This window comes from Epinephelus moara, chromosome 3 (genome assembly GCF_006386435.1).
Source record: "Epinephelus moara isolate mb chromosome 3, YSFRI_EMoa_1.0, whole genome shotgun sequence".
Taxonomy (NCBI): domain Eukaryota; kingdom Metazoa; phylum Chordata; class Actinopteri; order Perciformes; family Serranidae; genus Epinephelus; species Epinephelus moara.
Window position 1 is genome coordinate 31748575 of NC_065508.1, and position 27378 is coordinate 31775952.

A 27378-nucleotide genomic window follows, 5' to 3' on the forward strand; every position below is an offset into this window, starting at 1 on the left:
ACAAAAAACATTGTGGTCCAGGCTGCACCAACCAGCCAGTGCGAGACCAGCGAAAGCAAGCACACACACGAACGCGGTGCCCATGTCTCATGGTCTTACGCAAGCGCACACATGTGAACAGGGTGCCCAGAGAGGCAGTTAGAGCTACAGGCTACAATGAGGCTAAAAGGCGAGCTAGCTCCATTGTGTTTGATAACATTGTTGAACATAAACAGAAGTGAAGTGTTTTTGTTGCCATTTGCGGAGCCTGGTCTGCCTACAGAGACTGGACCTTTACACAGCATATTCAGCGAGGAGATGTTTGCTTTATGTGACAAAAACTTTTCAAGCTTAGGAAGACTTAGAGAGCCTTTAAGTGGCACAGAACAAGTAAAACACTTAATTGAGTTATTCTACACTATTTTTCTATTTTCCAGGCATTAATTTGCTTAAATAAAAACATGGAAATTTTAAGAACATGTCTAAAAAAACAAGACATCTAAGTTATTTAGAAAAACTGAGGGTAAATGTCAAGTGCTTTATTTTTTTTTACTAATCCAACCCTTAAAAAAGAACAAATAAAGACTGCATGTGGTTAACACTGTGGTCCACAAAAGAAGTGCATGACTGACTGAACATCCATCATGGCCTGGTGTAACAATGACAAGGCAGATTGATTGCTATGGGTTTGTGAGTTGTGGTTGCACACACATTTACCAGCTTACTTTGACATGGTATGATTTGGCTCTGTGTGTGTGTGTGTGTGTGTGTGTGTGTGTGGTTTGACCTCATGATTATGCTTGGCATATAAAGTTGAAGTTGTGACATTCCAGCTTGCGTGCTTCTTTCATATTTAACGCCAAATTCAATTCTTATGACCTTGTGTCTGAGCTATTAATGTAGTAATAGTGTCTCTGCAGAAACTCATACTGGAAAGAAATACGGTGGAGAGCAGTTACCTAAATGGTAGTTGGCCTCTCCTATCACAGATGTTTTGTTAATTGAAGGCCTCCGATGTGCCAGTATAGACTCAAAAGAAATGTCTTTATTTTTAGAGCTGCCTTCCTTCACCTGTTCTCACTACTGATTGAAATATATATTTTTTAAATGAAAAGGTCCCTTAAGGTTTTTTTGTTAAAAAAAACTATCAATGGCCTTTTAATTTCAGGACACTTTAAATTAAGAAGTAACTAATTGCTTTTTTGAATGGTGAAAATTTGCATTTTTTTTTTTTTTATCTCAAAGGGGCACAGTCAGTTTACTAGTCATGATGAGTACAACTCAGCCTGTGAAAATAGTTGTGTAATGTATTCTGAGCTTCTGCTGAGAAGTGTATGCGGTGGTTTTGGAGAATGATGCACACCAAAATGTCAAAATATCTTGTCCTCTGCTGCACCATTTCTGTTTTTATGTGTCTGTCCTGCATGATAGAAAAAAAATATTTTCTAAATTATTATGGGACAGTGATGTAGTTTTACATAAATCTGTATATCTTTAATATAAGATCAGTAGAAAGTTCCAAGGGACACATTTATTGGCACTTAATATATCTATATCTAAATGATCATCCTTTTGTCAGGTGGTTGTTGAATGATTGGGCATATGAGTCAACATTTTCAGGTTCGGCTCGTGATAACATGAAAGTTAATGGAATGACTGATTGCAGCTCATTGCCAAAAGCTGACATTCTTTAAATTGCTCCAGTGATTTGAAGTGACAAAGTGCTACGAGGGCATAGGTTTTGTTCATGTGAAATGGGGGTTTGGGGGTCCTCCACCAGGAACTTTGGATCATTAAACACTTAATTCCTGCACTCTGGCAATTTTTTCTGCACTAATTTGTGCCCTCTCTGCATCAAATTATGGTATAAATGTCTTCAATTTTATGCACATACACGCCTATGAAAACTACACCTGTGCATGTACATACTCAGTACTGCATTTAAGTACAGTTTTGAGTTACATTGCTTGAATATTACCATTTTATGCTATGCATTGTTCTGCTCTATATCAGTAGGAAAATGCTCCTTTTTCCTTCACTCCATTTATGTCACAGCCAGTTAAGTTACTTTGCATATCAAAATCTGCATGTACGAAACATGTATAAAACATACAGTAAGGCTATGTTATAGACTGAATAAGATTTTGAATGCATGGCTTTTTACTTGTAGAGCAATTTTTACATTGTGGAATCTGAACTTGACTTAGATCTGAACACTTCTTTCACCACTGAATTGCACTGATTGACATATGCTACTGTAAGGGTGTTGCCACAAGGTGTGTTGCTCTGTGAAATAATGCTAAAACCTGTTGGACTGATGCATCTCACCACCACATTTGTCTTTACATTTTCAGAATTGCTTTGATCCGTCCAACTCCGTTTAGACCAACATGTGATGATCAGCTATGTAATGGCCTTTGCAACATGACTCAGAGCAGAAGGCATGACTCACACCAATCATAACACATCAGTGTACTGTACATATATGGAATACCGGTAGCCTATATAGAAATATTAGTTTTTAATATAACCATTTAACAAATACTTTTCATAATCAGGGAGTTAATGAGTGCGTTTTAACATATATCTGGAGTGCATTCAATATGCTGCATCCACAATTCATTTAAAAGGTATCTTTAAAGCCCAGCCACCGCCAGCACCACACGCGCAAACGCGCGTGCATGCGCTCACATAACTTTATTTAGTAGTCCAGTGGGCGGGACTCTTGAATGTGGACCAACTGTGGCTGGCTGCGGAAAACTCTTCATTCAGCCTTCATCTGTGTGTGTGGACGGGACGAGGTCTGACCAGCGCTCTGTCAAATGAGAATATAAAGTGTGAGGTGTGTGTGAGCTGGGTCCGGGTCTCCTCCTCAACAGGCGGTATCCCCAACACACACCACCGGTGCAGTTTTATCTCTCTAACTTTTTGGAATATAGGACGTCGGGGTTTTTCGCTCGGTTAAAGCTCCTTCTGCCACACGCTGCCGTCTGGATCCCTCTGACCTGTATCCCTCAGAACAAGGTAAGTTTCCAGCTCTGTGTTTACTAACGTTACGTGCTAACGTTAATGGACCGTTAGGCTGCTTGTAACGTCACGGTTGTTGCAACGTTAGCTAACATTACTCGAAAATTAAAAACTCTTAAGCGCTTATAAAGAATACAGGCATAGTTTACGTAAGTCTTTACTTAAACTTAATTAGCTTTACAGTGTTAAAAACATTTTTCTTGTCGTCGGTGGATAACATTTAGTCTGCTTCACATTGACGTTAGCTTATTTATGGAGGCGCCGAGTGCTTTTCATGTCTTAACTAATTGAACTAATTAGCCTAACTTACATGTACGTAACACTTTTAGGTTATACACATCACTGTAACTTGACCTGTGTGTCAATGAGTGTATTTTAAGAGATTGACATTTTCTCCATAGCCTTTTTATATTGTGTAAGCACCTCTATTAATGAAGTGCTGTCTGACTTAAGCTAATGAGGTGTGTATGTGCTGATATACCTGGACAACAGCTGCTGGTCTGTGGCACAGTCAGGCACCACAGTAGGCTATATTACACCTGAGATCTCATAGGTCCACTAGGATACCTTTTATGACTTGAGGATAATGAAATGTAAGCCTAAATGTCAGTGGCATACATTTAAAAGGTCAATGCAGTGGGTGTATTTTTGTATGAATGGACAAATAGGCTACTTAGAGTGTACTTGGTGAGATTTGCTGGATTGGGTGATTGAGAGAAACACTAAATTTACAGGAGTTTGATGAGGTAAGGCTCCTTTCTCCCCCTGAATGACAAGTTATGGCAACTGTGTCACTTTGTTGATGGACCTAATGAAAAAAAAGCCCATGTTGTAGTTGAAAGGAGCCATTATGCAAATATCAGAGTCCAATTGTCAGTGTCCAGTTGATTGTCCTGCATCTTCATTCATGTACATTCACACTGAGGTTTGAGCCATTTTGCCGGCTTGCTGCGTCAGTGCTGAGGTCGGCCCAGCAGACATGAATAGTGATGAGGATGTGTGCTGACAGCTGAGTGGGACAGGATGGGCTGTTCCATGACTGACTGAACCGGGGTGTTCACCGCACCATATGCTCCTTTTTACATCATGCTGCTAAACATTTGGGCCAGCTTCATGACTCATGCTATCTTCCTCTCCCTTCAGCTAAGTTTTAGTTCTGCCACTAAATCCAACAACCTGTATTCACATTGTGGGCTAGTTAAATATGTGCATAACATTTTTGGTACAAAGTCTGCCCCTGTGGATACAGAGATCAGGGGTCACTTACAATCCTTATTCTTTCTGTATTCTGCTGACAGCTGTCTCAATAAGTGTTTGCACTCACTTGGGAAAATGACATGCCATAATTATAGGGTAAAAATGAAGGCTAGACAATAAACCAAATGTAGTGAACTGTAGACATTATTTATCTTTAACCAGTCCACCTACTCTTATTGCAATTTTCGCTAAATATATTGTCCTTATCCCATATAAACAAACTGAGATCAGACACAACAATCAGCACTATATAACCAGAAATCCAAGTAATCAATCAGCCCACAGCCCAGAATCTCTAAGTGATTATCACTACTGTAATTTGTCATCAAATCATAATTATTAGATTTGTTAAGCAGAGTGAGAATACATCAACTGAGTCAGTGGCTCACTATCTGTGCAGTATTTTAGCCTGTGCAGCCACAGTGGGAGTTTGAGTTTCATGTTAACCGACAAACTCAGAGGGATGGTCTGAGGGTATCAGGTTGTGAAGTTATACAGTTTATAGTGCTGTTCACCTGACACATGGACTGTAATGGGATATAAGGGGGAACCCCAATGCGTTGTTCTAGTGCCACTCAGCATTCCTGACAGTTAGCATATATGTAAAGGCCTAATATTTTATTTTTTTATTTATTTACTTTTTTAAAGATTTATTTTGGCCATTTTTGCCTTTAATTGCTAGGAAAGCTGAGTGTGAAAGGGGGAGAGAGAGAGAGGGAATGACATGCAGCAAAGGGCCACAGGCTCGGGCCGCTGCGGCAACAGCCTTGTACATGGGGCGCCTGCTCTATCCACTAAGCCACTGACGCCCCAGCCTAATGTTTTATTCGTAAAATCTAGAAAACATTGTTTAAATTGCTGCAGGAGGCAATGATATGAATTATTATTATGGGATTCTGTTTCATAAATATGCTTTAGAATATCATATTAATGTTAAGATTTGTCATAAAATGAGATGAAAGAATGAGAGACAAGACATCTTATCTGTCTATCAAATATAATTTAACTCACAATTTCAAGACCCCTTTTCATAACTAAAATTATTATTATCTAGTAATTATGATAATTACCCAATTACAAGGACTTCAAATTTCACAATTATGAAAATCCTTTTCATAATGAGCTTGCTCCATACTCACTGTATCACAATCTATTTGACAGTTTTCTCCCTTTATTTCTTTCTCTTTGTGCAGTTTACTTTCTTAATGTCCCTTTTTTGTGTCTTCTCATGTATACTGCCCTTTAATATGCAAAGAATGTCACTTTACAGCCTTGCGTTTCACCTTTAAGAGTAAACTGAGCATAAGCCCTTATGGGCATTTCCTTTTCTGAGACATAACTGTAATCATTGTATTCTGTTTTTTGCGTCAGCAGTGCTGCGTCTGGGTTTTTACGTCTCTATGCTGAAACTATGCTGCGGTGAAGGTTAGTTAACTGATGACACACAGCCTAGTCTCTGATGTTACAGAGCATGTTGTGGGGAAAGTAGGTTACTGGGCCATGTCCTGCAAGCTTAAACTGAACGCTAGTCTGAATATTGCTAGAGCTGCTTAGTGTGACTGGGCATGCACAAATGGTGTAGGTCTGTGCAGCAGTGAAGGGATCATTTCTACCCTCTGTCTCTTTAAGAAAACAGAGCGGCGCTCCACATAGAATGAATGTTGAATGTTCAACCTGTGTTGATTCATCTTAAACACCCATGAGATGGAGAAAAATCTGACAACAGGTTAACTAACATCACAGGTTGCACATTACTAAGTCCTACTTACATTAAACATCAGTAGTCTCATCCGTTGTGTGTGAGCAGCCTGATTTTAGTAGGTTATTATATATCCATTGTACTTACATTGACATCAATATTTTTCTCTTTAAGAAATCAAAATGAAATGCTGGTGTTGCTGAGGCTGAGCAGACATGTGGCTAAGTACTATCTTGTGTGTAAGGAAGTCCAGGAAATGAGTCTTGGAGTTTTGGAATCATGGTGCAAGAGTTAGTTCAGTATTATATGAAAACTCTCATGCTACTTTTATTACGTGAATGTCTTTGTACGTGCTTCCTGTTTGGCACCTATAGCCTATATGGGTGTGTTGTTTGTTTTTTATTACACTTGGCTATAACAATAGTTTCTCTTGGGAATACGAAACGCGATCTTGTGGCATATCCTATCACATTGTTTTGTTTTCTTTTAATAATCAAGTGTAATCAAGTTTCATTGAGCTCAGTGTGAAATCAGTGTGAAACTTTTATTTATCCAGGTTATTTCCGCAGACATACGGCATACATGAAATATCTAGCCTTGACCATCAGAGGCAGAGCAGCGAAAACATTACATAGTAGGTAATAAATAGAAAAAGCAGAGAGAGATGGGAAACAGGCGCTCTGACTACATTAAACAGGCATTTGAAGTATGTATTTTCCATCAGAAACAGACTAGATTCCCATGCACCTTAACAACCTGTAACACTAGTTCCTGATGTTTCAAGTGATTTAAATGCCCTCTGTCCAACACTTAAAGACTTATAGTTTGCATGTTTCCCAGAGTGTATGTCCTGGAATACTTATGTATAATTGTAATGGATGACATTAAACACAAACAGGCACTGGATGTTGAGGGAAACAGAACAATAACCCCAAACACAAATCATTTTTGTGCTTATACAAATGTGGGGTTATTTTATCACCTGCTTGTATTTCTATTTGGAGCATACCTTAAACTTCATCAGGTGTTAAATTAATGAAAAAATATAGTTTGTTTCTCTCATCACGGTCTGTGCATTGCTCTCTGCCCACTGTTGAATACTCTTATTTTGCATTTTTAGAAGCCGGTTCTTGATAATTATTGTACTCCTATTTGTGGAGAATATTTACATGATGCTTATTATTACTCTAGACAGGAAGACTAGTGGCCAACATACAATTTGCCTGTGTGTACAATCGCTGCAATTTGGCAACAAAAGATGGCGAAACAATGATGAAAGTGTAAACAAACAACAAACTTTTATGTGCATATAGTATGACAAGACTTTTAGTTTCTGGTGAAGACAAATTGATTAAGGTTTGCCGAATGTTACTCCATAGACTTTCCCAAAAACATTTCCTGTATACAGCTGACATTAAGATAGTAGCATTTTATTGCAAGGTATCTTTGACATCGTGGTGGTGCAATAACCACGTCGTAAAAATAGGGGTTAATGGGAAATAGGAATTAGCCAAATAATGTCTGATAACATAAATAAAACTTTGCACATCAGTTTTAATGGTTTAAGAAATTACTTAAATTGGTTATTAACGTAAGTATTGATAACTTTGGTCTGAAACAGCTTAATATAGATGTAAGGGCCCACTTAACCAGTACCCTGGAAATCCAGAGTTCTCGTGAGAGCACAATTTGAATTTGCTCAGTGAGTAACTCTGGCAATCAGTAATGATGCTCATTACTTATGCCCATGAAACCGAGCTGCACCAATCACATCGGTGTATCTGATATACTGTAGGCGGGCCAGAGACGAGCTAAACAGATGACGACAGCGCTGCGACGACGAAGTCCGGAATCAGTCAGTGAGCATTGCAAGATGGCTACGGATGAACACCAGTTGTTTGAAATGGCTTTGGCCACTACAATGAACGAGTTAGACTTGGCTTTTTTAATAAAAGAGGAACAGAAGACGGCGCTCGAGTCTTTCCTTTGCAAGAAGGACGTTTTTGCTGTTTTGCCGACCAGATACGGCAAGAGTCTAATCTACCAGTTAGCTCCACTGGTAGCTAAGCGTATACGTCACCCCGTGTATTGTTCTGATTGGTCGTAGTGTTACCCAATTGCGTGCAGTGATATTTACAAATGCATGCTGGGTGCCGCCCCTCGAGTTGGGCCATTTTCATTACTTATGGCCAGACCCTAAATCTTTCTTGATTTGGGTCTGGATTTCCAGGCTACTTAACCAGTGCAAGATTAGCAGAATTTACCGAAAACTGACCCTGTTTTGGTATTGACCTGGCTTTGCTGCATTCTGGTCCAGTATTTTGATGCTTACGCAAAGATATTTCAAACATCAATCTCTCACAACCCCTTTTGTGTAACATTTGGATTTATAACTAAATCCTGCTTAAGTGGTGGGAGAGCATTTACCTCCTTTATTGTTAGAGAGCTTATTGTCCAATGCTGGAAGCAGCACTCCCCACTTATCTTCGCAAGATGAATAAAAGACAATGTATCTCTTGAAATGAGAGAAAACTGAGTACATATTTATGATGACAATATGATGTGTTTTTATTTAATAATGATTTGTCCAATATATTTTTCCACAAGAAAAAGTTAAATTAACTACTTACGTTCTTAAAATTTAAGAAGTTTATTGAAACTGTTTCTTTCTTCCTGCTAAAAAAAAAAAATCCAGAATCAATAAACACGCAAATATTTTTAATTTAGAAAGTTTAACTGCCAGACACAAGATGTCTCCCACTTCACTGAAAAGTCCATTCTCTGTCTATGTGCACTGGAGGCTTCAAGTTTCCAAATCACATTTGTGTAACTTTAATACTGGATCATGATCGGCTTCCAAGTTGTGATGTCACCAAATCATGTTTGTATTCATGTCTTAGATTCTCAGATTCAAGTTGAGCACAGAGAAACTTTGCTTCTTCTATATTTTACATTTCAGTTTGTGTATTGTTGATGATCTGGTATGCACACAAAACTGATAAAAAAAAGTAAAATATTTATTGTTTTTATATCCATCTGTATAGTCTCTGAAGCCACAGCATTTACAAAGGACATGCCACACTTTGTGGTTAGGAAATTTAATCAGTGTTGTCGTTGAGTCAAACCTTTGCAATTGACAAAGCCAAAAACATCATATGACACTATGCTCTGATATGTTCACTGTAGTCTGAACGTTTAAAAAGTGGATTGTCGTGCCTTGTTACACATTTTTTGAATAGTGAATAGGTGGTGAACCCCAGTCAGGAGATTTTTGTCGGAGCCTTGAGGCCCTGAGACAAGCGATGTGTCTTAAGAGATAGACATGCTAATTGTTAACATCAATCATGAACATTCCTTCTCTCCATACTGCACTGTACGGACTGATGCCTGCCTTGGTGAACTCGGCCAGTGGAACTATGTTGCACATGACTCTTGAGACTATGACTGGTATTCATGTCACCCTCTTTAACCTTGTAACTATGACAGACAAAATGTTCAGCTCCAGTTATATAACTGCCTCTACAGACGTCATCGCCCTTGCTGCTGTCGCTGATCTCTTGCTCCAAAGCACACAGTCATTGTCCTCGGTAGCTTCAGGCTCCGATCCACTGGGGCATGATTAAGACATTTAGCTGCTTTTTTTTTTTTTTTTTTAAAGTTCTCCTCTTCAGGCTGTAACACTTACCACATTATGTGAATTTGCGTCCTCTCTTTATATTCGTGGCATAAAAGTGGCATAACCAGAGAAAAACATCTGAACATAATGTGTGAAACCTTTTCAAAGACACTACAGTGCTGCACTGAGATCTCTGTAAAGCAAAATGTACGCCGGTGACCCGAAATGTTCTGAGTGGCTTTTTAGGTAGTTCTCTTCATTCAAAGATGTGAAAATGCCATCTACATAAATGAGGTTCATTAAGTATCAGGTGGAATGAATTCAGCCTCTATTAAAGTGCTACACTGTCTGCTGCACAGTCATTTTCCATTTTTCTTTTTTTTGAGACCTGTCTATTCTATATAACTGATTCACATGACTTGAGCTCAGACTTTGGCACAAATGCATCAAAAAGCATCTTATAACATTCTTTAAAAACTGATATTTTAGGTATGTAGCTGCCTCAATTTTGGTCTGACCATAACCTCTCTGAGATGAGCTCTGCATCATAGATTCAAAGGCCAATCAGGATATCTTGGAGGTGGAAGGCTGTGAATTTAGGGGTGCATGCTGGGTGGTTTCTGTCAGTCCAAGTGACCATTGACTTGGTAAAAGGCCAGTTGAAATGCAACAGGAGAGACTGAACAGTCAGGCCTTGTTGATGCACTAGTTCGTCCAGATAACAATACAACTGGATATTTAGCAGATGCCCTTTTTCAAGAATGATTCATAGAAATCAGGGCTAAACATCAAAGATAAACTATGCAGGATTTTCCTAAAAAACAATGTATACAGAAGTAATCCCTCTCAATCATCACTTACATCCCACTCTGTGTGTGGTGTTCAGGGCTGCCCCTGACCAAATTGGGGCCCTAAGCGAAATTTTATTTGGAGGCCCCCATCCCAAATGTATCATAGGTACAAAATGACCGTACAACAACTTGCCATTTAACTTGACAACCTTTACTGGCAATAACAAATGTACTGTAGATACAGTAGTTTGGCTGTATGAGTCAAATAAAATAAAAAATTCAACCTGAAATAAATAAATAAATATTAAATAAAAATAACTTCAAACTGAAATAAATAAATAAACAAATCTGAGTCACAAATAGCCATCAATTACTCATCAAAAGAAAGTAACTTCCACCACCTCAATCCCCCACCCTTGATTAAACACTGAAAATAAAATAAAAGAGGGAGACAGGTTTTTCCTATTTAATCTTATTTTGTTATATTTCTCCCTCTCCCCTCTCTGGAGGCGTCCGATCTCCCTCAGCCCTCCGCCTCTCCCACCTTAATTAAACACTGAAAACAGAAATAAAATACAGAGACATTCTTTTCTATTTTCATCTTATTTAGCTATATTTCTCCCTCTCCCCTCTCTGGGAGCATCCGACCTCCCGGCCCCGCACATACCCCCGAGGCTCGGGTCTCCCCCTCCGTGGAGCCCGCCCGCCCTCCCGTCCCCGCACATACTCCTGAGGCTCTTTTGGACGACATGTCGACAACTCTTCACCTGCTGCAGCTCTGCAAGTGCCTGCCAGCGCACCCCTCTTATTGTTCAGATGTCGAGTGCTGTCAATCATTGCAGCGACGCATGGGCGGTCAGGTCTCTTCTCTCCTTCCTCGAGCTGATTCTACGCACGCCTCACGGTAGTGCATGTGCGCATCCATTGTGCATATGCGCAAATGCGTCCCCTCAAATGTGGCCCCCCATGGATGAGGCCCTACGCACAGCGCGTGTTCTGTGTTTAGGGAGGGGCGGCCCTGGTGGTGTTGTATTTATCTGCGGAGACTCTCCCCTCTGACTGTATTTCCTTATTTTCTTCTTATTGTCTTTGTTCTTGACATTTATGAGCGTGTAACCGCATAGTGCTCAGGTGAGGTTGTGGCTTTATAAGAAGGTAGCGACCAGGTGCCAGCATCCAAAACACACAGTGGTGAAAAGAGAAGAATAAATGTGGGGTTGGCTTTTAGTTTCACTTTCGCTAGTGAGTTTACAAACACAAATTGACAATCCTGCATTGCATACCATTAAAAATTGCCTGATTGCCCAGGGCAAGTAAAATGCTACGTTGTGCTAGTAAATTTTACAACTCACTTGCCTCATTAGGCAAATGGTAAAAAAGAAATGTTTTTTTTTTTTTTTATCTTGTGGTCTTTTTGTTGTTGTTCTATGTGACTGAGGCTGCAAACTGAATTGCCCTGTGGGGATAAATAAAGTTGTTTGAAGATGAAGTTGAAGTTGAAGAAATGCATCTTTTTTTTTCTGGAGCTGATGATGGAAGTAACTAAGGAGTGAGGCACCCTTCTCATCTCTGTTGAGAGTTGCACATGCACAGTACCGATTAGTCCTGGTTGTTATTTGATAACTGCTAATAAATAAAGCGTTTCGTAAAGGGGTAAGTAAAAATTTACTTCAGGCAAGTAGATTTTTGGGAAAAAATATGACGAATCCTGAAAGTGCAGTGGAGTAAGTCAATTTCTAAGATTTCCAACTTTATAAGGAACCAATTGAATGAGTGCAAAAGACATAAAGTAGTGCTATTATAGTACAATATAATAGGGTACAAAATAGCAGAAGAGAAAGAGAATCATTCCCTCCCCTTTTCTCATATCAACATCAACCTAAAAAAGTATTCTCCTTTGTGTACTCGCTACACTGCTGTACAAGAGAACACAAATGAAATACAGTAGTTCACAATGAGCTTGTTGCTGGATCTGACAGGACTTGTCATATGATTCACCTGCATTTAACTAATGACTGTAATTAGGCTCATTGTACAGTTTTTTCTGCAGCCAAAACCTGAGGATTAAGTATGATTAATGACATTAAATAATGTTTTTTAAGTATTTCAAATACATAAATACAAGCTCTTAAAGTATTTTTTAAAAAATATTACATCTTTTTTTTGGTCTATTCAACAACACACAAATAACAAAATACTCAAAAGTAATTGAATTATTATTAATTAACTGAAATACCATCTCTGCTGAGCTTTCATCTGTTTTCCTCGACAACAGGTCGCTTTAAAGAAGCGGGTGTGGCTACACTTTGTATTTCAGATGAAGAAAAAAAAAGGGTTTCACAATATGAGTGTGTGTGACCTAGATGTGATTCAGATCTTTTGCTCAGGGTGTTGGCTGCATGTGCATTACAATGCGGTTTGTTTTCATGGAGTAAAATACACAACACAGCAGAAGGCCATAAACAAACACGTCAGGTCTGATGCCGAAATAAACCGAGCACTCCCAGACTGGGTTCCTCATTCCTTTGATATTCAGTACGTCATCTGAAATCTGCGATAGCAATAGGCAAAACCTGACCATGGCTTGTGACACTAAACAGGAGTGTCACACACCACTGGAAGTCTCTCTGGAAATTCTGTTCCTTGGAGGTCAAAGGACAGGGTCTCTAACAGAGCTGGAAGTGATTTAAGGGTTTGCTCAAGGACCCTTCAGCAGGGTGAATGAATCATGAGTCATTATCACAGTGAAGGACGATTTCTACACTCACTACACCAATCTGCTTCCCTGTTAGTATGAGCTGTTATCCTGAATAATGTGTGCACTCACAGAGATTGTGAATAATCCAAATTAGCTGTATTTCACCATCCTTTAATCAGGCATGAAGCATAAACTGAGCGTGTGAAAACTAGTCAGTGCGATTTTCTTTTTTTCTTTTCCAGACGACAAATGATTCAGCCTTTTATCATTAAAAATGTAGATGTTATTAACCCACTTTCAGGCATCTATTGTGATTATATGTCAACTCATTTTTTCAGTGAACAGGCCCTTAGGTAAAAAAGAGGCCATCTACAGCTGATATTTTGTCCTGTAGTTAAACTAAAATGTTAATTACCTTACAAATATATGAAAAATTAATGTGAAGCTGCCAATAATGTATGCTGTTTCAGTATGGGGAAGAAAAATAGGTACAATCCTGTGCTTTTGGTTTCTTTGGATTATAAAATTAGACAGAATTCAATATTCATTTGTTTATCCGTTTCCTCAAAGAGAATGTTTTTTATTATAAGCTTGCTTTCCTCTCTAAAAAGAAACCTGAATTTAATGAGAGAGATTTGTGTGCTTTCAGGAGGAAGCTTTGGAAATACGGATGGCAGTGTTTCATAACAAGGAAAATGAAATGGCAATAGATAGGAATGGAGACATAAGGTCATTTTTTCCATGGACTGCTTGCAAAGGGCTATATGAGTTCACTTCAGAGTCTGTGCAGAAGAGAGAGGTTCGTTGTGGTTTTACAAACACACATTGATGAATTTATAACAACAATATTTTTATTCTGGTTTTCAGCTCAAAGTGTTTCTTTCAGGGCATTGTAAAAGAATCAGCACCCTTCCACAGCCAGGAATTTTATCAAAGATGTAACCTACGATCTGAGCTTGAGACAGCGCTACAAAGAAAGAGCTGCATTGCCCTTTCCACCCGTGCCCTAGAATTGTGACCCACATATTTGCTCACACACTGCCTTAGGTAATTGCATCTTTTCCTGAGCAGCAGCACACAATAACAGGCCGGGAATAATTCGGTGATTCATTTAGAATTGTTGAAAGAATGTAATTATGAGGAAATTTGAGAGTAGCTCAACCTGGTGAAAGGATGTTTGTTTTAAAGGTCTGCTTTCTTATTGAAAGGATGCAGCCACCCACAGTGAGGCTGTGCCGTGTGGTGAATGTGTAATTACAAGGCACTTTGGATAAAGTATGCCCAAAATCACTGACAAATGTTGTTGTGTAACCATGAAAAGTAAACACAGAATGAGTGAAAGAAACCTACATAACATTGTACTGAAAAAGGATTAAGCTCACTGTGCACTAAAAATGACAAGACAAATTCATCTGTTATTAGTTATTATTAAGTATTAAAGACAGGCTTTAGAGGATATATGAGCAGAAATTGAATATAATATTCATATCTATCATTAGTGTATAATTACCTGAAAATAAGAATCATCTTGTTTTATGACTCCGCGCCGGCAGAGGCATTATGTTTGTGTGTTGTTTGTCCAAAAATGTCTACGTGGACTTATTGATGAACTTAGTAGATTTTGGTGGTCATAGGTCAAAGGTCATTTTGACCTTCTCCATCGCAATCTCATGAATGTGATATCTCTAGAAAGCCTTGAAATATATATATATTTTTAATTTGGCACAAACATCCATTAGACTCAGGCATAAACTGATTAGATTGTGGTGGTCAAAGGTCAAGGTCACTGTGAGCTTGCATCTTTCTCATTCTCATGAATGCTGTATCTCAAGAAGGCCTTGAGAGAATTTCTTCAAATTTGGTGCAAACATCCCACTTTGAGTCAAGAATGAACTGATTAAAATTTTGTGGTCAAAGGTCAAAGGACAAGGTCACTGTGACCGCATAAAACAAGTTTTCGGCTATAACTTAGAAAGTCATGTGCTAATTATGACAAAATTTCACACAAATGTCTAATAGGATAAAATGATGAAGTGATGACATTTTATATCCCAAAGGTTAAAGGTTAAAGATTTGGTCAGAATTGGTGACTTGTTCTTTGGTGCCCATCCTCAAACTGTGCTGATGGCATAGATATTCTGTGTTGCAGAAGTAAAGATGTGTGTAAAGCAACCCTGTTTTTACCGAAATGTTTGTAAACTGTAATTGCAACTTGACAGGTTCGCCGAGGCATACAACTGTGAGGCGATAATTCTGGTTATTACCTTATGAGCTGTTTATATCTACATACATGGAGCGGGCCTCTTACACGGAGTTAACCATGTTGTTATACAGTGGCCCAGATCGGATAAACCAAACACTGGCTCTATATTGGGCTATTTGTGTTTTGGCATTGGCCACTGGAGTTCTCCTACAAGCTTGGCACACAGGAGAAGTTTAAGCCCTGCAACCCTTACACAGTACACCTTTAATTTTATCTATAAAGTGCCTCCAATCACATTTTAATCAGAGCCCAGAACTGATGTCTTCAGATGACCAAAGTGTCTGATTTGTAAAGATAAAATGAAAAAATACTTTATAGCTAGATTCAACGAAATGTTATGTCTGTTGTTTTTGCTTGAAAGATTAACTGATCATATAAAGTCATTTTTGATTGACTGATTGATTATTTGACCTATAATGTCAGCACAAAAATATAGTTTAAGTACATCATCCAGGATGTTTACATAAGTGCAGTTATGAAGAGCATGGGGAAAGGGCATGTGTTTTTTTCCTGAATGCACAGCAGGTGAGGATATGTTAAACTGCACTGTGACAGGATTGTCCGGCGGGTAAAGCTCAGTGAGCGCGAGAGTTCAGCTGTTGCCCAGGGGAGGATTAGTGTGAAGCTGCTGTTTGGTCGAAACGGACAGCGCTCGTGGGAAAACACTGCTGAGGAGGGGCATGACGATTAGTTTCTTTACTGGCCAGTGCCTCCTTTTTCCATTGGGTACTCAATGGAAGAAAATGCTGTTTCGGCCGAGAATGTCCCCAAATAGTCCCATCTGTGATTTTTTTTTTTCTCCCCCAGTTTCCCTGCTCAGCAGTTGGATAACGTTTGAAGTTGTAGTCAGTGCTCCTCCACCTACTGTATACTGAGACTCAATTCAATTCAGGTGCAAAATGTCCTTGACCTGAACATTGTGTAACCAGCCAACTGTTAGAATGGACTGAAGAATGGTTATGTAGAAATGAGACACCATTTCCGGTAATAAGGAGATTTTCTGTAGTTGCTGCAGGAAGAACATCTGCTGCCGATGTGATGCTCTCAGAAGAGTTCAGGAGTGTGAGGCATTCACCTGCAATGTCAGTCTTTCCAGTTTTAAGTTTTGATCATGTACTTATTTAAAATAAGGCTTTATTTGTTACCTCATCTTCACAGGAGATTATGTACCGTGAATCAAAGTGCTTGTTTTTTGTTTTACCTATTCTGATTTTCAGACCAATCTGCTGCATTTCATCTACTTAGGATTCCTTTTATTTGTTATTTGAGACATTCTTTATATCAAATATGTTTTGATATTAAAAGAAAAACAAGGAAATATTACTTCGAAGCTGCAACAGTAAATTATCTCCGTAGCCCATCTTTCAGCCCAGTAATAAATCATGCATCACTGCTGTGTACAATGTATTGAGAAGATTTAGGCTGTTATAATGAGGAATCAAAGCATACAGCGAGAACGGTTGCCCGCCACTTTATTAATATTAATCAGACTAACAAATGGGCTTCTGAGGTGTGCATGAAAAATCTCCTGGACCAGAAGAAAATGGAAACCAGTGGCTTGACGGACATAGCTGCCTTGGTTGGGGGGAAAGTAGACACCACACATTGTTACCATGGGAACACAGAGCGAACAGCAGTGCCACAGTCTAATTAATGACAGTCAGTGCTTCAGCAGAGAGTCACGATGACATCATCAATACCAGATCACAGATGTAGCTGGAGGCAATATGGCTTAGTGTCGGTGTGATTATCAAAATAATCCAGTTTTTCCACTGAAGTAAAGACGAGCAGTCTGGACAGAGGTAAAGGGTGTGAAGCCCCGAACACTGAACATTTATTATGTAGTGAGGCCTGCTTATGAGCACTAAATGTCATGTCATCATCCAATAGCATGACCTACATAAGAGCAGAACTAATCTCTATGTAGGCGGATGGTGAATAATGCAGTAAAATGTGGGAGATCTTTATGAATCTTAGATGTCTCACACTTGTTGCTCGCTGGCGAAGCATTTCACTTCAGAACGATTCCATATCATCATTCTGGCACTGTTCGCTTTCTTATCTTTGTTTTGTGTGTACAGTGTGTAAGCTGCCATATGGCTGAGTGGATGACATGAGACAAGATGTTTAAGATGTTTTTTGAACATCATTTAATTAAAAAAGCCTCTATTAGTTGACTTTGTCATGTTATATAACAAGTGGTAGCTGTCTCTGCATTAGTATGCCATTAAACCTTTATGACTTTAAAGGTCCAGGGTGTAGGATTTAGGCAATTTCGGGGAGTAACGCGTTACATGGAACTAGTATGTGTAATACATTCAAAATAAATGTAATTGTAATCAGTTACAATTACTGAGAAAAAATATATAATAACATTACAGTTACTAATCAAAATGTCTGTAATGTGTGTTTGTGTTACATCTGAACATATTCTTTCAGGTAAAAAGCATTTATGTACAATAAAACGTTCATTCTGCTGCTTTGCGTGTTTTTTGCCATGCAAGAATGGCTTTTTTTTTTTGAAAACATCATGAAAGCCATTGGGACAAATTTGAGTGCAACGCCACCAAGGGTAGGATGGCTTACAAGGAGCTGTCTCTACATTTAGACATTCATTTGGCTGTGTGGGCTCACATTTTGAGTGTTGTTTTTGATTGGTTCTCTTACCTGAATCTGCGCCCCCTCTCTCAGTCAAATCAATGAACATTGCACTGAACGACCTTTGTTTGCCACGCCTGCAACTCGCCAACCAAGCCAAGTCGGGCGTCCGACGGGTGTTGTCAGACAAGAATGCCTTTCAGTGCAGAAAATTCATAATGATATTTAACTTCTGAAATCAGACAAGGGCTCTAACATCACTGTACAATGACTTGTACAGTCACTAGTTTACCAGCGGTGAAAATGCTGTATACATGGAAATGTTCGAAGTTAAACCTTTACCTGTTATGCTTAGTTTAAAACATTTGCTGAAAAAGTAATAAAAAAATAATTAGTTTTTTTTTTTTTTTTTTTTTTTAAGATTTTTTTTTGGGGCATTTTTGCCTTTAATGGATAGGACAGACAAGTGTGAAAGGGGGAGAGAGAGAGGGAGTGACATGCAGCAAAGGGCCACAGGCTGGAGTCGAACCTGGGCCGCTGCGGCAAAAAAAAAAAAAATTAGTTTAAATAAGTTACATTACTTTGATTCTTCATTCATGCATTATCGTAACCGCTTATCCTGGTACAGGGTCGCATTCACACAGTGCAATTTAGAGTTGCCAGTTAACCTAACTAACCTAACTGTTGGAGGAAGCCAATCCAGAAAAAACCCACTCTGACACAAGGAGAACATGAAAACTCCACACAGAAAGGCCCCAGCTGGCTGGTGGGTTCAAACCCAGGGCCCTCTTGCTGTAAGGTGCCAGTGCTAACCACCTGTGCCGTCCACATCACTTTGATGAGGTTATTAAAATACTTACATAATTTGTAACATTTTTAACAGGGTAACTGGTAATCTGTAACCTACTACATTCTCAAAGTTGCCTTCTTAACACTGGATTAAGGGGGATATATTGGCAGGAATGGAATATAATATTCATAGCTATGTTTTCATTTGTGTATAAACACCTCAAACTACTAATCATTGTGTTGTTCTTACCTTAGAATAAGCCGTTCATATGTACATACAGAGCGGGCCTTCTTCCACAAGGTTGGCCATGTTTTTTCCACAGTTACCCAAAACAGTCAAACAAAACACTGGCACAAGACAGGGCCATTTGCGTTTTTGCGTCAGCAACCATAGTTCTTCTACATGCTTGGCACTTGGAAGAAGTTTCAGTTGGTTGTAATCTGCAACCTCACTGTTAGATGTCACTGAATCATACACGAGACCTTTAAAGGTACCACATATTTATTAGGTGAGATATTTATGTAACAAAACTTTAAGTGCTTCTTTATGGTATCCATGAAGGCTAGCCGTAGGAAGTCTGTGTACTATAAAATGTTAATTTGAGAGTTTCAGAAATTATTTTGTGTTATTTTTTATTTATTTTATTTATATTTTGTGTTTTGTGTTATTAAAGAACTCCTACTATCAAGAGACAATGCAAACGTGTTACAATCCCTACTACTATTGGTAAGGAAAATCTGGCATGTCAAACTCATGTTAAATGAGTTTGACATGCCAGATTTTTCTTTGCCTTTTTCATCCCCAGTGTCTTTTAGTGTATGCAATCACAGACTAGACAGGTGGGTAAATACAAGAGTGCTGTGTACAGTTTCTTGACATCATATTGCATGCTATCTGGGTGTTGAAGGTCAGAGTTTTTAGAAGGTTACCTCTCATCACCCCATGGAGCAACCATGTCCCTCTGTGGTCTAATTACAGGCTCTGTCTCTCTTTTTCCATCACTTATTTATCATCTGTCTTTTGTTTTTGTTTGTCATTTCTGTGAAGCACATTGTATTGCATCCATCTGCATCAAATGCCTTCAATTAAGTGTATTATTATTACATTTCTAGCTCTTGTAAACTTTGGTACTTTCATGTTGGCTTTTGGTTTTCAAGATCTGACAGCAATGTAAACCAAGTCAAATCCCTGTATCTGACTTTTTTTGGCATGCATTCCTACACTTGATGATCAAAGCTGTGTTCAAATGATGGTACAATTTTATAATAGTTTACTTGCTTGCTGAGTCCTACTTATTTATTTATTTATTTATTGGATTAAACAATGCACACTTTAAAATCTACAGATTGTGTCAGGATAGAGTCAGAGGAGACATTAAAAGGTCCAGTGTGTAGTACTTGGCAGAAATGGAATATAATATTCATAATTATGTTTTCATAAGTGTTAAATCATCTGATACTAATACTTGTGGGTAAGAGCCAGGGAAAGAGCCTGCATACAATAAGGAGCAGGTCAAACAATCTACAATCTGCAACATTACAGTGATGCCACTAAATGCATCACGCAAGACCTTTAAGAGAGCGACTTCTTGTCAGTTAGGTTCTCCCTGTCCCTATTGTCCTGCTCATGAAAAAATACTTTGCTATTTCACTGTAAAATGAATTTTGCAGCGAGTCCTGGTTTGCTCTTGTTACTGCTGTGTTTCGATAGGGTCTTATCGTTATCAAAATGCTAGGGAATATATTGTGTTGAAAGAATTTTGTTAGAACTAAAGCCTCAAGAAACTATTAGGGTCAGTTATAATCCAAGCATAATTAGATTTAAATAATTGAATAAATTAAACTAAATGGAAGAAAATTAAATGTGCCAACATGGACTTACATTATAAAAAATCAAATTTGCTTGTATGTTTTAATGTAAGTAAAGAAAAATGTGGTTGCTTTTAACTCTGATTTCCTCAGCAGGACTGCCAGCAAATAAATGTTGGTTGAGGCACAGTAGGATACTTCATACAAATCTGATCTGATCTGCTACAAGAAATCCAGGAAAGTTATCACGATTAAAATTTAAATGATGACTATTATTAACTTATAATCCACATTCAGCTCAACTGCAAACACGCCATTTGATGCCATAACCACAAATGATAGTTGTTTTGCTGGAGCTCCTGTGTTGCTGCTGACAGTAGAAAATGTGTTAGTAACACATTTGACACTAGTTGCAGGCTTACTGACACATGCATGGTGGGTAATTTCATACTCTGTGTATTCACTAGGACAGCAACAACACTGCAGATAATTGAATGGAATATTCTTGTTTCCGGTCTTGGTTTACACTGGCTGACAGCATCATTTGTACAGTCTCTTTGTCTAGGTTGAGTCACCACTGCCATATACAGTAAATGATGTTTCGTTTTTGACAATTTCCTCATTTGTGAGGAAACTGCTGTCCACCTGACTTTCATGTCATTCAGACATGAGAGAAACTGGGACAACTATTGCAATTACACGGTGGGAGCTCCACTCAGAAACAGCTGACGTTGGGAATTGAGTGTACCCAATGTAGTGGGGGGCCTCAGTAGTGCCCCGCAGTGTTCTGTCTGGCTAAAGTGTAACATGCTTGAAGGTTTCAGCACATAAGCTTTGTTTCCGATAAGCATCCTGGTTCAGTTTGTTACACATTAGAATTGTTTGTTTCCCGTTTCTATTGTCAAAAGTTGTTGATGGTACCAATAGAACTCTTCCATTCTGCACGTTTTTTCCACACCCTCTGTTGAGGTACCTAACACACTGATCTGATACTAAAAGGTAGAACTAGAAACATTGCAGTCCACAGATTGATCCAGAGAGAATTCTAACTTTTGCACTACAAGAACTCAGTGCACAAACCTGCTTCTGAAAATAGCTACGTGCCACCTAGTTCCATGGACGATCAGCGAGGTGCAGGTGTTCCTCTGCGTTGCCCGTGAAGAAGCAATACAGCCAGGGGCGGAAATCCCGGGGGGGACATGGGGAACATGACTCCTCCTTCAGTAAAGCTGTCCCCCCCCAGAATAATTTGAGACACAATTAATAATTTTTGAACAATGCAGTAGTATTTATTGAAAGCACAATGTAAGCGGTGCTTATTATAATCGCGCAATAATGTGCTATTTAAATCTTAAAAGATTTAGTCCCCCCCTCCCATTCCTACCCCTCCCATTCCTAGTAGTGGTATATCCCACACTCTTTTCAATGGGCGGGGCTACTTGGCAGCAGTAGCAGCGTGTGGCTGGAACCGCTGTCCACATCGCGCATCGCAGGATAAGATGTACACTCACACAGACACAGTTTAACTTACACAAGTTACAACACATCCCATTTACTGTTACAACAAGCCCCAGGCCCAGGCTGATAATATAAACTGTCTGCAACATTTCTCCTGCATTGTTCAAAAGCCTACTCAATTACGAGTGCTGCTAAGCTAAAAGCTAATGATTAAGCTCAGAGTTTAGTGATAGTCAGAGAGGACAGGAGAGAAAGAAGAGGGAGAGGACAGGACAAGAGCAGTCAGTGGCGGAGCGGCTCGTAGCTAATGGGTACCTGTCTGTAGGCTCTCCACCTGTCAGTGAGACAAACATGAAAGACGTGCAGTTTAACTGACGAGGAGCGGTCATTACGCGCGACTATTACGCACGGTTGTGAGGTGCGCAGCGGCAGATCTCACAGCACACTGTTTATAAACCAGTTTACCAGTTTAATTGCAGGAAATGTTTAGTTGTTAAGCCATTTCTCATAAGTATAGACATCCACTCTGCCTATTGGAGAGATAGAGAGAAGATTAAAGCGTCAAATTGCGGTAAATGATGCTGTATAAAAGACGGGCTACAACTTTTTTTCCTTGTCCCCCCCTGGAATTATTCTCTAAAATTTTACTGTTTATTGTCCCCCCCAACAATGAAATGGGATTTTCGCCCCTGAATACAGCGAGAGCTGGAAGGAGCAGTGATGCAGATACTACCATCTGGTAACAACCATGCCTACATATGAGTACTGTGTGTGGTGTAAACACTAAACAGATCTATGGTTTAGGTACATGTCTGTACGGGTAACATATAGGGGTGGGAATTGCCAGGCTCCTCAAGAGTCGATCTGATTACGATTCAGAGAGCAACAATTTGATATGAAACGATTACTGATGCATCACAAAGCATCAACATTTTTTACTTCTATACATGATTTATTTTTCCCACTGTGTGACCACTTACTTACTTTAAAAACATAGCATACTGTATTTGTAGTGATCCATAATTAAATTAACAGAAGAATTTACTTGCCTACAGTGTGGCTTTTGTCCAGGTCCAATTCTCCTTCAACCTTATATGGAAAATGCTTCCATACCCAAGCTTTTAAATCAGCTTACTTTGATGAAGTAATTAAACAGTTAAAATACTTATTACAATTTTGACAGGGTAACTAGTAATCTATGACCTGTTACAATTTAAAAGTAACCTTGCAAACACTGGTGTCCAGTGATTGCATACTGTAGTATTTCATCAAAAATAGTATTAAATTACTACATACTATTGCATAGTAAATGGTCCACAGCCTTTTTATTTTAAAGTTAAATGTATTAATTAATTAATTTGAAAGCACTTTGCAATCTACTGCCTGTATGAGCATAGTATAATGAGGGGGAGGCGGAGCGCACTGCTGTTTCAATGCCGAATTGTTCACGTCCGCATCACGATGCATCTAAGAATTAATTATTTTACCCACCACTACCCCCTCAGTGTACTACACTGAAAGTGTTTGGTGTAAACGTGGCACACTTCACAAGTAAGACATCTGACCTCAAATTCTGTATGTATTGTGGAGCAGCCACGGTGAGCAATGGTGAGACAGTGGAAATTTGCTACTAAAGTTAGTTACCACTGACAGTTAAGTGCTATCACCTCAGTACAAAAAGATTCAAAATGCCTTTGAGGACACATATATGTAATCATTGGGTTTATGAAGAAGGTGTAAGTCACAGACTGGCTGTACTGTTGTGGCTCCAAGTCTCACAAGCTGGTTAAAATGGCATCATGCTGGTACCACATCATAAGCCAAATCAGTCATCGAAACCTGGACTACTACAACAGCTGCAGTCTGAATCAACTGCGGGAAAGTGTGACTCATTACACGAAGATGGCCATTGAAACAAGTGGTCTGCAAATGTAGCATTGCTATAACTGTGTCTTGAGCCCATGGACGTCTGGAGAGAAATTCTGGTCCTAAAATGTCAAATAATGAGGACTGGCAGAGGCAGAGGCAGCCATTTGGTTGGCTCTGATGTTGAAATCTCATACCCACAGACTGTTTTCTGTTTTAAAAAGTAATATTGTAAAAAGCTATAAAACACATCCACAGGGACCCATAAATACAGAACACCAGATAAAGATTTTTGTGTCTCCTGTGCAGCTCAGGTTGAATTGTGCACACAGTATTTAACATTACTTTATATTATATATTACAGCTTATCCTTGATATTTTATTGCATGTGCTTGAAGGGGATACAGAATATTTTAAATCTTATAAATGAAATGTTCAAAGAGCAGGCTAGCGAACACTCGCCCTCTTCATTATGTCTAATCGGGAACATGCACTTAACTTTTTCTGATGTCATAGTCTGATGTCAAAGCAGTCAACTGTCACATACACTATTGTCTCCACTCTTCACTCACATGACAACTGGCCTTGATCACAAGACCACCTATAATAAGGGAAACTCTTCTATGCAACCTAAAACGTCCAACATGAAAAGGAAAGGATGTTGTAAGATTGCAGCGAAGATGGCAGTGTCAAAGCTTAGTTACAAAATTGTCTTGTAACAGCACTAAGGCTTTGTCTAAATATCAAACAGCCTGACAGAAGTACACGTTTCTTATCGGAAGTCTGTCAGACACAACTAAGTCAATACAGGCCAGAGGGACAAATCCTTTAGTGTGATTATCATCGTGTACAAACAGCTTATCAGCTGGTGTCCTGGTGGATCAGTGTCATAAGAGTTATAGCATGAACACTGATGTTCTCGGTTTGAATCAGACTCTGGACCATTGTAGCATGTCAGCCCCCACACTCAGTGCTTTTTCGAGAGGCTGAGAGGAGTGGTTCTATGAATGGCAGTGTCAGTCTGTCGGTCAGTCAGTTGGTCAGGTGTTCCACCACTTTGTTTCAGACTGAAATATTAATGGATGGGATTGCCATGAAATGTTGGTCAGACATTCATGAACCACAGAGAATGAATCCTAATGACTTTTCTCCCAGTGCTACCATGAGATAAGGTCCATATTTATAATTTTGAGTGAAATGTCTCGACAATTATTGAATAGATTGTCAAGGAGTTTGGCACAGACATTCGATTGCCCCTTAGGATGAACTGTAATAATGTTGATGATTCTCTGACTCATCTCCCATCAGCCTCTGCTACTTTTTTGGTTATTGCTATTCAGCAAATTTTAGCATGCTAGCACCTTTAACATGACATGTAATCATGATAAACATAATACTTGTCAACCTGTTAGCATTGTCAGCGTAATCAAGCCAGTTTTATTTATATAGCCCAACATCACAATTTGCGTCAGGGGGCTTTACAGTCTGTAGCAAACGACACCCTCTGCCCTTGAATCCTTGCAGCAGATAAGGAAAAACTTCCCCCAAAATTAAAAAAAGGAAAATAGAAGAAACCTCATGAAGAGCAATTAAGAGGTATTCCTCTCCTGGGCTATACAGTAGATATAGTGTGTAGAATAGAATGTAACAGCATAGGCGACCCAAATGAAAAAAATGATACAAAGAACATGAACACTGTATGCAACCAATGTAAGAATGTTGCCATGCTAGAATTAACATACAGCTCAAGGCACTGCTGCACAGTGTAGCCTCACAAAGCTCTTAGCGTGGCTATAGACTCTTACTGTTGTTCCACTGTAAACTATTAAGAAAAAAAAAGAAAAACTAATTACACAGCTTTAAAATGACCAGTTTCATCTATTGTGGAAATGCCCTTCTCATCATTCTTCTGTTTTCTAAGAAGCACATTAGACTTTCGAAATTCAGACTGAAAAGACTCAGGGTCACATATTTAGCATCTGTTCAAGATTGCAAATGCTTCTGTTGAGATTTTGTTATTTTCTCAGCAAAAACACAGTACCACAGTCAAGTTTGCCGTGAAAATAACAAAACAGTAATCTACCATCTAAATTCTGAAAATCAATTATCACAGCCAAATGACAGCTAAAATCAGTAGTAGGGGGTTCCTAGCTTTAGTTACTCAAAACAAAACTGTGTTAATCCACTACATGACTTTTCTCCAATTGTTGACATACTCTGTAGTCTCTGTGGTGACTGCGTAATTAGATTAAAGGTGCAGTCAGCAATTCTAATCCAATACGCGTTTTGTCAAATTAGGGGGTTGGTTAGCTGTCTGTTCTTAGCCTGGGAACCAGATGAATCTGTGAGCTTATGTTTCATTTGCTTTCCCTTTCATTCAGACAGATTTCCGCTGGCGTGGGCTGGGCTGGGCCAATCAAACCATTTATTTAATATGATACAGGTTTGACACAATGATTGACATAGGAGCGTCACCAGTCCAGATTTGAAAAGTCACACGTCACACATTTCGCTTCTCTGATTTGATGTGCTTGCAACCAGTCTGCTCCATGCAGTGCAATGCACCAGGCTCATGAAACTCAGATCAAACTGTCAAACTATTTCAGAGATACATTTTAGTGAACTGTTTAGCTGTAATTACAGCAAGTTTGTGACCAGGCTGCCATTTTCTTTGCTGCTTAAAAATGGACCAAGCACCATCCCAACATGCATGTGTCGCTTAGCACTATGTCACATGTTTTGTTGCTCTGAATGGTTGTATAACTATGGAATTGCCTCCAGGGGCATTTTGGTTTGCACCTGTTGATAACACCCCGTGGAAATTGAAAATAAACTGAGAGGTTCCAGACTACCTCACATTTGGATGTACTCTGATGATGCCAGGCTAGTCCAAATCTGGTGTTCATAAACAGCCCGGGCACTGTAAGTGGGAAACAAACAAAGTTGGACTGAGCCCCACAACACTATTCCAGCCAATCAGCAACAGGAGGCGTTTGCAGGACAGGGGAAAGACCATGGATGTATAAAGAGAAAGGAAGTGGGAGCGAGAGAGATGGTAAATCTGGCACATGCTAACATGCTTAACTTCACATTGAATATTAACAGTCTTTCTCCAGGATCACCAACTCCCCCTTTAACTGTGGAATGATAAACATACTGACGATTGTGACAATCAAATACACATTACCTCCCCATTATCTCCAAATAGTCTTAAAGTTTATAGATTGTCTTAAATACCCACTTTCAATTGTTTTTAGAGTTGTTAACACATGGACATATGTCTGCATCTGTGGCCATCTCTGTGATCATTTGACAGATGCAAAACATTTGGCATTGGTCCATTATGAGCCCTTGAAATTAGTCATGCAGACTGCTGACCCACATTTGGGACTTCAGCTGAGGGAAAAGGCAACAAGGAAGTTGTAAAAAAAAAAAAAAAAAAACAGGATGTGGGGAAGTACTTGAGGGAAAAACAAATAGCCTTTGGCTTCTTGTTTTGCTTATGAATTGTCATCTTTTTATTGGGCC

The 27378-nt window shown here is 39.1% G+C and overlaps 1 protein-coding gene across 1 annotated transcript in view; it reads left to right on the top strand.

Moving 5' to 3' along the window:
- The first annotated feature begins 2772 nt into the window (after positions 1 to 2772).
- The window catches only part of npas2 (neuronal PAS domain protein 2), a 64493-nt gene continuing 39887 nt past the window's right edge, over positions 2773 to 27378 (top strand). The window contains exon 1 of the mRNA XM_050041349.1: positions 2773 to 3003. The gene's annotated coding sequence lies outside the window, so the exon portion shown is untranslated. The remainder of the gene's footprint in view (positions 3004 to 27378) is intronic.